The following is a 6,971-nucleotide window of genomic DNA, read 5'->3' as shown; positions in this document are numbered from 1 at the left end:
GATGAGTTATAACGAGTTATAACTCATCATACAGTGTTCCCGAAAAAAAGGGGAACACACAATAGATCTGTAAGGTCGCGGTGATTAACTCCCCTCCTAAACATTCTACATTCAAAGCCACAAAGACTCTCACGATATGCAGAAGACTGGCGAGAAATAGATATGGGACTGCGCCGCTAACTTTTTGCGCTAGATGTATACCATGATAGTAAGACCCATGATTACTTGGAACAGTTATTTGGTATACAAAACTAGAGAAACTACCGCAAAACAAAACCTGTGCAAAATGTAGAGACTGGCACGTATCTGCATCACAGGAGCCATGAGAACCTGCACAACAGCAGCAAATAGAGAGAGGTCATTCTAGATCTAACACCACTGCACATTGCCATTGGGAGATATACGCCAGTGATTAGAATCTCTGTTATATGTGCAAGTGATTAGAATCTCTGTTACAATATAGTCATTGACGGAAAGAGTACTGGGAGAATCTTCCGCGCAGGATCTTGGGCCTTTAAAAGAAAAATCCACTCCTTCCAACTCCCAACCGTAGTATTGAACAATAGAAAGAATTGTATGGGAGAAACGTTTGCTTAGTAATTAAAATACAATACCATAACGTGGTATACCGCTTCCAAAATCAAAGCAGGAACAAGGATAAGGGGATTTGGATCTAAAACTAAATACTCCGAACCAATGGGCACCTACCACAACATCGTTTAGGCAGAAATATACGCTGTCGAAAGATGCGTATATCTTATTGGATATTAGATAGGTTCTATCAGAAACAAGAAATAGCCATCTTATCTGATAGTCATGCAGCCTTAAGAGCGATCAACTCAGTAACCATCAATTCAAAGTTGGTCCAAGAATGCCTAGAGAAGCTGAACAAATTAGGCAAAGAAAATACTCTAGATACCAGCCCACAAACCAGAACCGTTCTGCTTCCCAAGTGGAAACCAACTTAAAGCAGAACTCAAGCACCTAGAAGACTGGATACGTAAGCTGGAATAGGAATCCTTCAACAGTCTGACACACTGGAAGAAATTTCTCAGAACCGAGAAAAATTAAATAATTTCCTTGATTTAAGTAAGAACATTCTTGGGATTGTCACGGGGTTTTTAACAGGACACTGTCTACTCAATGAACACCTCAGTAGATTGAAGCTAAGAAGGAACAGGTTCAGGTTCTGTGAAGAAATGGGGAAACACCGGAACATCTCATCTCTGAGTGTGCCGAGACGACAGTCATTCATGCCATAAATTTTGGTATGTACTGTTATCGGAGAGGGAGCACTAGCCTCTGTAAAACAGTCTCAGATTCTGACTTCCGTCAAAGCCCTGAAACTGTATAGTGAGTACCTCAAGAAAAGGGCACACAATAAATCTATAAAGTCAAGTTGATTAACTTTCTCCTCCCATAAGTTGACAAGTTCAGAAAATTTTAGTTAAATGGATGTTTAACATTATACAGCCTCTTTTGCGACACCGTTTTGTAGGAAACCGAGGCATAAGGCTTCACGTTTAGTTTCTGTTATTTTCGAGGTGTCACTGTTCGAATTACATGTACATTTTCTTAGCAGTTGTTAGCATCAGTCTTACTACTACTACTACTGTCATTACTCGCTGACGAGTATTTGACACGCTTCAAAATGGTTACGCAAGGCGTTTCCTGTCATGAGCTTTTCTGTGACTGAAAAGCCCGATACGTGATGTTATCTCTCTTCCGCACTCCGGACATTCAAAAATCTCATTACTTTGTTGCCTCTTTACTTTTTGGTTGTCGTTATTAACTGAATTTACAATTCTCCCCCATTGCGTTCCATTGTGGGCTGCTTCCTCCCACCGATGCTGCATACTTATCCCCTTTAGGTTTTCATGAACAACATCCTTGTATCTTTTGAGTTGTCCACCCGGTTTCCTCTTACCCTCTACAAGTTCACCGTAAAGAAGAGATTTCGGTAGGCGGTTTTCTTGCATCCTGCATACATGGCCAGCCCATCTTAGCGAGATTTAGTAATCATGACTTCAGCGCTCTCGCAGCTTGCTTTTTTAAGGACTGATACGTTTGAGACATGGTGGTACCATTTGATTCTTAAAAGTTGTCTAAGGTGTCTTTGTTGCAACTTGTTTAATGCGCTCGTGTGCCGGCGGTACGGCACCCAGGTTTCGCTTCCATATAACATGGTGGGGATTATTACTGCTCGATACACTGCAAGTTTCGTTTTTGTGCTCAAGTCATGATTGTAGAAAACCCTGTCTTTTAACTTCCAGAATGCTCTTGAGGCGCTGCTGATTCTGTGCTGAATTTCAGAGTCGATATTTGCTTTTTCCGAAATCAAACTGCCGAGGTAATTAAATTCCGATACATATTCCAATAGTTCTTCTCCCATTTTTATAGCGCTGTTATGATTTTCCGGGGGAGTGCACATGAATTTTGTTTTATCGATGTTCAGTTTAAGGCCCAAAGTCTCGTATGCCCAGGTATATGTGTTCAGCATTTCCTGTAATTGCTGTAACGTATTTGCAACTAGAGCGCAGTCATCAGCGTATTGGAGTTCTGTGATGAATTTTATACGTGTTTTTGCCCTGAGTCTTTTTATGTTGAACAGACCGCCGTCATACCTGTATCTAACACCCATTCCTCCCTCCTGCAGTTTGCTGTCCACTATAATAGAGAGCGCTGCCATGAATATGTTGAATAGGAGAGGAGCTAGAACACATCCCTGCCTAACTCCTGTATTTGTCAGGAAGGGATCGCTCAGTGATCCATGATGTGACACTCTCGAGTTGTTGTTGTTATGGAGGCTTTTACACACACTAAGAAATTTGTTGGGCACTCCGAACTTTTGCATAATTGCCCAAAGTGCATCTCTGTTTACAGAGTCGAAGGCTTTCGTTAGGTCGATGAATTCAACATAAAGTTTACTCCGCTGTTCCTTTACTTTTTCCTGTAGTTGGCGGACGGAGAATATGGAATCAACGGTACCGCGGTTGGTGCGAAAGCCCGTTTGCGATTCTGGGAGGATTTTTTCTATATGTGGGTGAAGGCGGTTTGACATAATTTTTGCGAGAACTTTACCTCCGATAACCAGTAGTGAAATTCCTCGGTAGTTTCCGCAATCTGATGCACTTCCTTTGTTCTTAAATATATTTACTATATTCGCGTTGCGAAAGTCCTGAGGTACCTCTCCGCTTTCCCATATGACATCGAAGAGAGCCTTAAGATGACCAATAAGATCTTTGCTTGCACACTTATAGATTTCCGCTGGAATCGCGTCACAGCCAGCCGATTTGTTGTTTTTAAGTTGTTTTATGGAGGCCCTTATTTCCTGTTCCGTTATTGGGATATCTAATACATCAATGCTGTTATACTGAGGTATTGTGTTTAGTGCTTGCATATTGGGGATATTGTCTTGGTTAAGGATATAGCTGTAATGCTCTTTCGGGCGATTTCTGATTTGCTCTTCCTCTTTTAGAAGTTCGCCGTTTTGTGCCTTGATTGGGCAGCTTACGTTCTTAGTTGGGCCGTATAGTTCTTTTACAGCCTCGAGGAATTTACGATAGTCGTGATGCGCGGCGTACTCTTGAATCTGATTTGCTTTTTGTGACCACCAGTTATCCTTTAGTTGGCGCAGGTTTCTTCGAAGCGTGTTGTTGGATGCTTTAAAGTTGTCCACCAGCCTTGGATTGTGTGGATTTGCAGTGACTGCTTGATGTGCTCTATGCTTTTGTTCCAACAAAACCTGTAGGTATATAATAATAATAATAATAATAATAATTTGACTTTATGTAGGTGGCGAGGTCTAGCATACGCCACTCAATCTAACCACCTTAAAAAAATACAAAATACACATACAATACTAATACAACAATATAACAATTTTAATATACGAGGCATGTTTTTAAAGTAAGTACCGTTTTGGAATTAAAAAAAAACGTGCAAAGATATCGCAATAATTTTATTTTTACATGAAAGCCTGTACCTTAATCTACTTTTCTACATAATTTCCGTGAATATTGAGGCACTTGTCATAACGTGGCACCAGTTTTTCAATACCCTCCTCATAAAATTCTGCCGCCTGATTGGTTAACCACTGTATCACAACTGTTTTGACTTCGTTATCGTCTTGAAGACGCTGACCGCCCAGGTGTTTCTTCAAGTGCAGGAATAAATGGTAGTCACTGGGCGCCAGATCAGGGCTGTATGGAGGATGATCAGAGTTTCCCATTTAAAAGATTTGATGAGATCTTTGGTCCGATTAGCCACATGTGGACGGGCATTATCATGCAGCAAAACAATACCCTTACTCAACTTGCCACGTCTTTTGTTTTGGATTGCACGGCGCAGATTGTTCAATGTCTCACAATAAGATGCTGCCTTGACTGTCTCATTACGAGGCAGAAACTCCACTAGCAATACTCCTTTTCTGTCCCAAAAAACTGCACATGATTCTCCGGGCAGAAATTGTTTGCTTAAACTTCACTGTTTTGGGTGATGATGAATGTCGCCATTCCATGGACTGTTGTTTCGATTCTGGTGTTTCGTAGGCCACCCATGTTTCGTCACCAGTAACAATTTTGTCTAAAAAATCTTCACCTTCATTGTGGTACTGCTCAAGGAAAGTCAATGCACTGCCTAAACGTTGGGTTTTGTGCAAATCCATCAACATTTTCGGAACCCAACGTGAACACAATTTCCGGTAATTCAAGTTCTCGGTCACAATGCGATACAAAACACTACGAGAACATTGAGGAAAGTAGTCGCACAATGATGAAATTGTAAAGCGTCTGTTTTCTTTCACCTTTTCGTCCACTTTCTGCACCAAATCTTCATTAACGACCGAAGGACGCCCACTCCGTTCTTCATCATGCACATTTGTGCGGCCATCCTTAAATGCTCTCACCCATTTCCTTACCATTCCATCACTCATAATGTTTTGTCCGTAAACTTCACAGATCTCACGATGAATATCGATCAGTTTTACACCTTTAGCACTAAGAAATCGTATGACAGCCCGTACTTCACAATCGGCGGGGCTCACGATTGTCGGAGGCATCTTAAACACTCAATAAACAACGTATACAATGAAGAATCAGACTATACTGACGTCTGTGCATAGACAAGAGATGTAGGTAACCAGCGCGCATGCGCGGAAAGCCGACCGTAGCGCTGCGGCGGCGGAATCGCAAAACGGTACTTACTTAAAAAACATGCCTCGTAATATAAATCTAAATTATATAAACGAACAAAAAAAAAGACATATAAAACACCCATACATGAGCTTAAGATACAATTCAATAATACTTTTATAAAGTTAAGTTGAAATCAACAAGAGATTTCCTAAAACCTGCAATGGACGAACAGCTTTTAATGTGCGGAGGAAGTGAATTGTAGTATTTCGAAGCATAATACGAAAACGATTTTTCAAACAAGGCTGTCCGGTGTTTAGGCACCACATAACTGCTGCGTTTTCTGGTATTAAGGTCGTGGAGGTCAGCTGATATAGCTAATATGTGGTTGATTTTCGTTAAACCAGTCTGGTTGTTTCTTTTTGTTGGATTTTCCCAGTATTTCTTCGCTCGTATTATAAATCGCATCCCTCAATTGTATCCAGCCTTGTTCAGCTTCGGAGATTGAGGTTATCGGTGGAAGTGCTTCTCTGATGGCTTCCCGGAGGGCGTTGGCGGTGTCGTTGTTCATTAGACTCCGTACGTTTAATCTGGTCATTTTGTTTTGCTTTTTGCAGTGTGGATGTTTGGGTTTTAATTGAAGTTTCATTTTCGAAACTATGGTCAGTACCACATTCGGCATCTATTCTGGCTTTTGTAAGTCTGACATCTTTCAGATGCTTCCTTCGAACGATGACGTGGTCCAATTGATGCCAGTGGCCTGATCTGGGATGTTTCCAGGTCCCTTTAAACTTGTCTTTCAGCTTGAACCATGTATTGGTGATGCAAAGGTTGTACTCTGTGCATGTTGTTAGCAAGCGTTCACCATTGCTATTTACATTTCCCATTCCATGTTTTCCCAATACGTCTGGCCATATTTCTTGCTGATTGCCGACACGTGCATTAAAGTCACCTAGCAAGATGATTCGCTCCTGCTTTGGAATTCGTTGGAGGGCATTTTGTAGATCTTGGTAAAATTTATCCTTTTCCTCAACCTTAGCGACTAGGGTGGGAGCGTTGGCACTAATGATATTGACGTAGGTTTTCTGATATGGGGTACCTTAGGGTCATGACACGTTCGGAGACTCCAATAGGCACTTCTGTTAAACTGGTGGCGATTTCGTTTTTGACAGCAATGCCTACGCCATGAATTCTACTGTGTGTGGCAGGGTGACCCTTCCAAAAGAAGGTGTAATGCTCCTCAGTGGGACTACCTTCATCTGCAAAGCGGGTTTCGCTAAGAGCGGCAACATCTATACTTAGCCGGTGGAGTTCCTGTGAGACCAGAGCAGTTCTTTCTGGTCGATTAGAGTTTGGCCTGTCCAGGAGAGTGCGGACGTTCCACGCCGCAAACGTTGACGCTGCTTAATTCTCCGATGATACGCTCGAGTAGGCACCCCCTCCCGGAGATCCGATCCAGGGGATATTTTACCTCCGGACGATGATTTTGTCCCACTCGAATGTTCCATCTTTGATGAGTGTTAGCTGCGTAAAAGGGTTAAACTGTGACGGTTACGCTGCCGCACAGTTTGGCTGCAACTGTAGCACGGGATGACTATGGCACAGTGAAGACTGATACGATAGTTCCCTTGTGCTACGTTCTCGGCCGGGTAGGAGTAGTCTACTTCTTCTCTTCCCCAGAACGATGGTAGATCTGAGGGTTGTATAGCGTTATACCGCCTATACTCGGACGCCAGAGCCTCGTTTGTGAAAACAGGGTGCACCACGTGAAGGTGAGGTTGACTTTTGGGTAAGCTCGGCTATATGTATCGCTTCAATACCCCTTACACCCCTTCATCA

Source organism: Sitophilus oryzae, unplaced genomic scaffold, assembly GCF_002938485.1.
Source record: "Sitophilus oryzae breed Bouriz unplaced genomic scaffold, Soryzae_2.0 scaffold_815_pilon_pilon, whole genome shotgun sequence".
Taxonomy (NCBI): domain Eukaryota; kingdom Metazoa; phylum Arthropoda; class Insecta; order Coleoptera; family Curculionidae; genus Sitophilus; species Sitophilus oryzae.
This window is presented reverse-complemented; position numbering follows the sequence as displayed.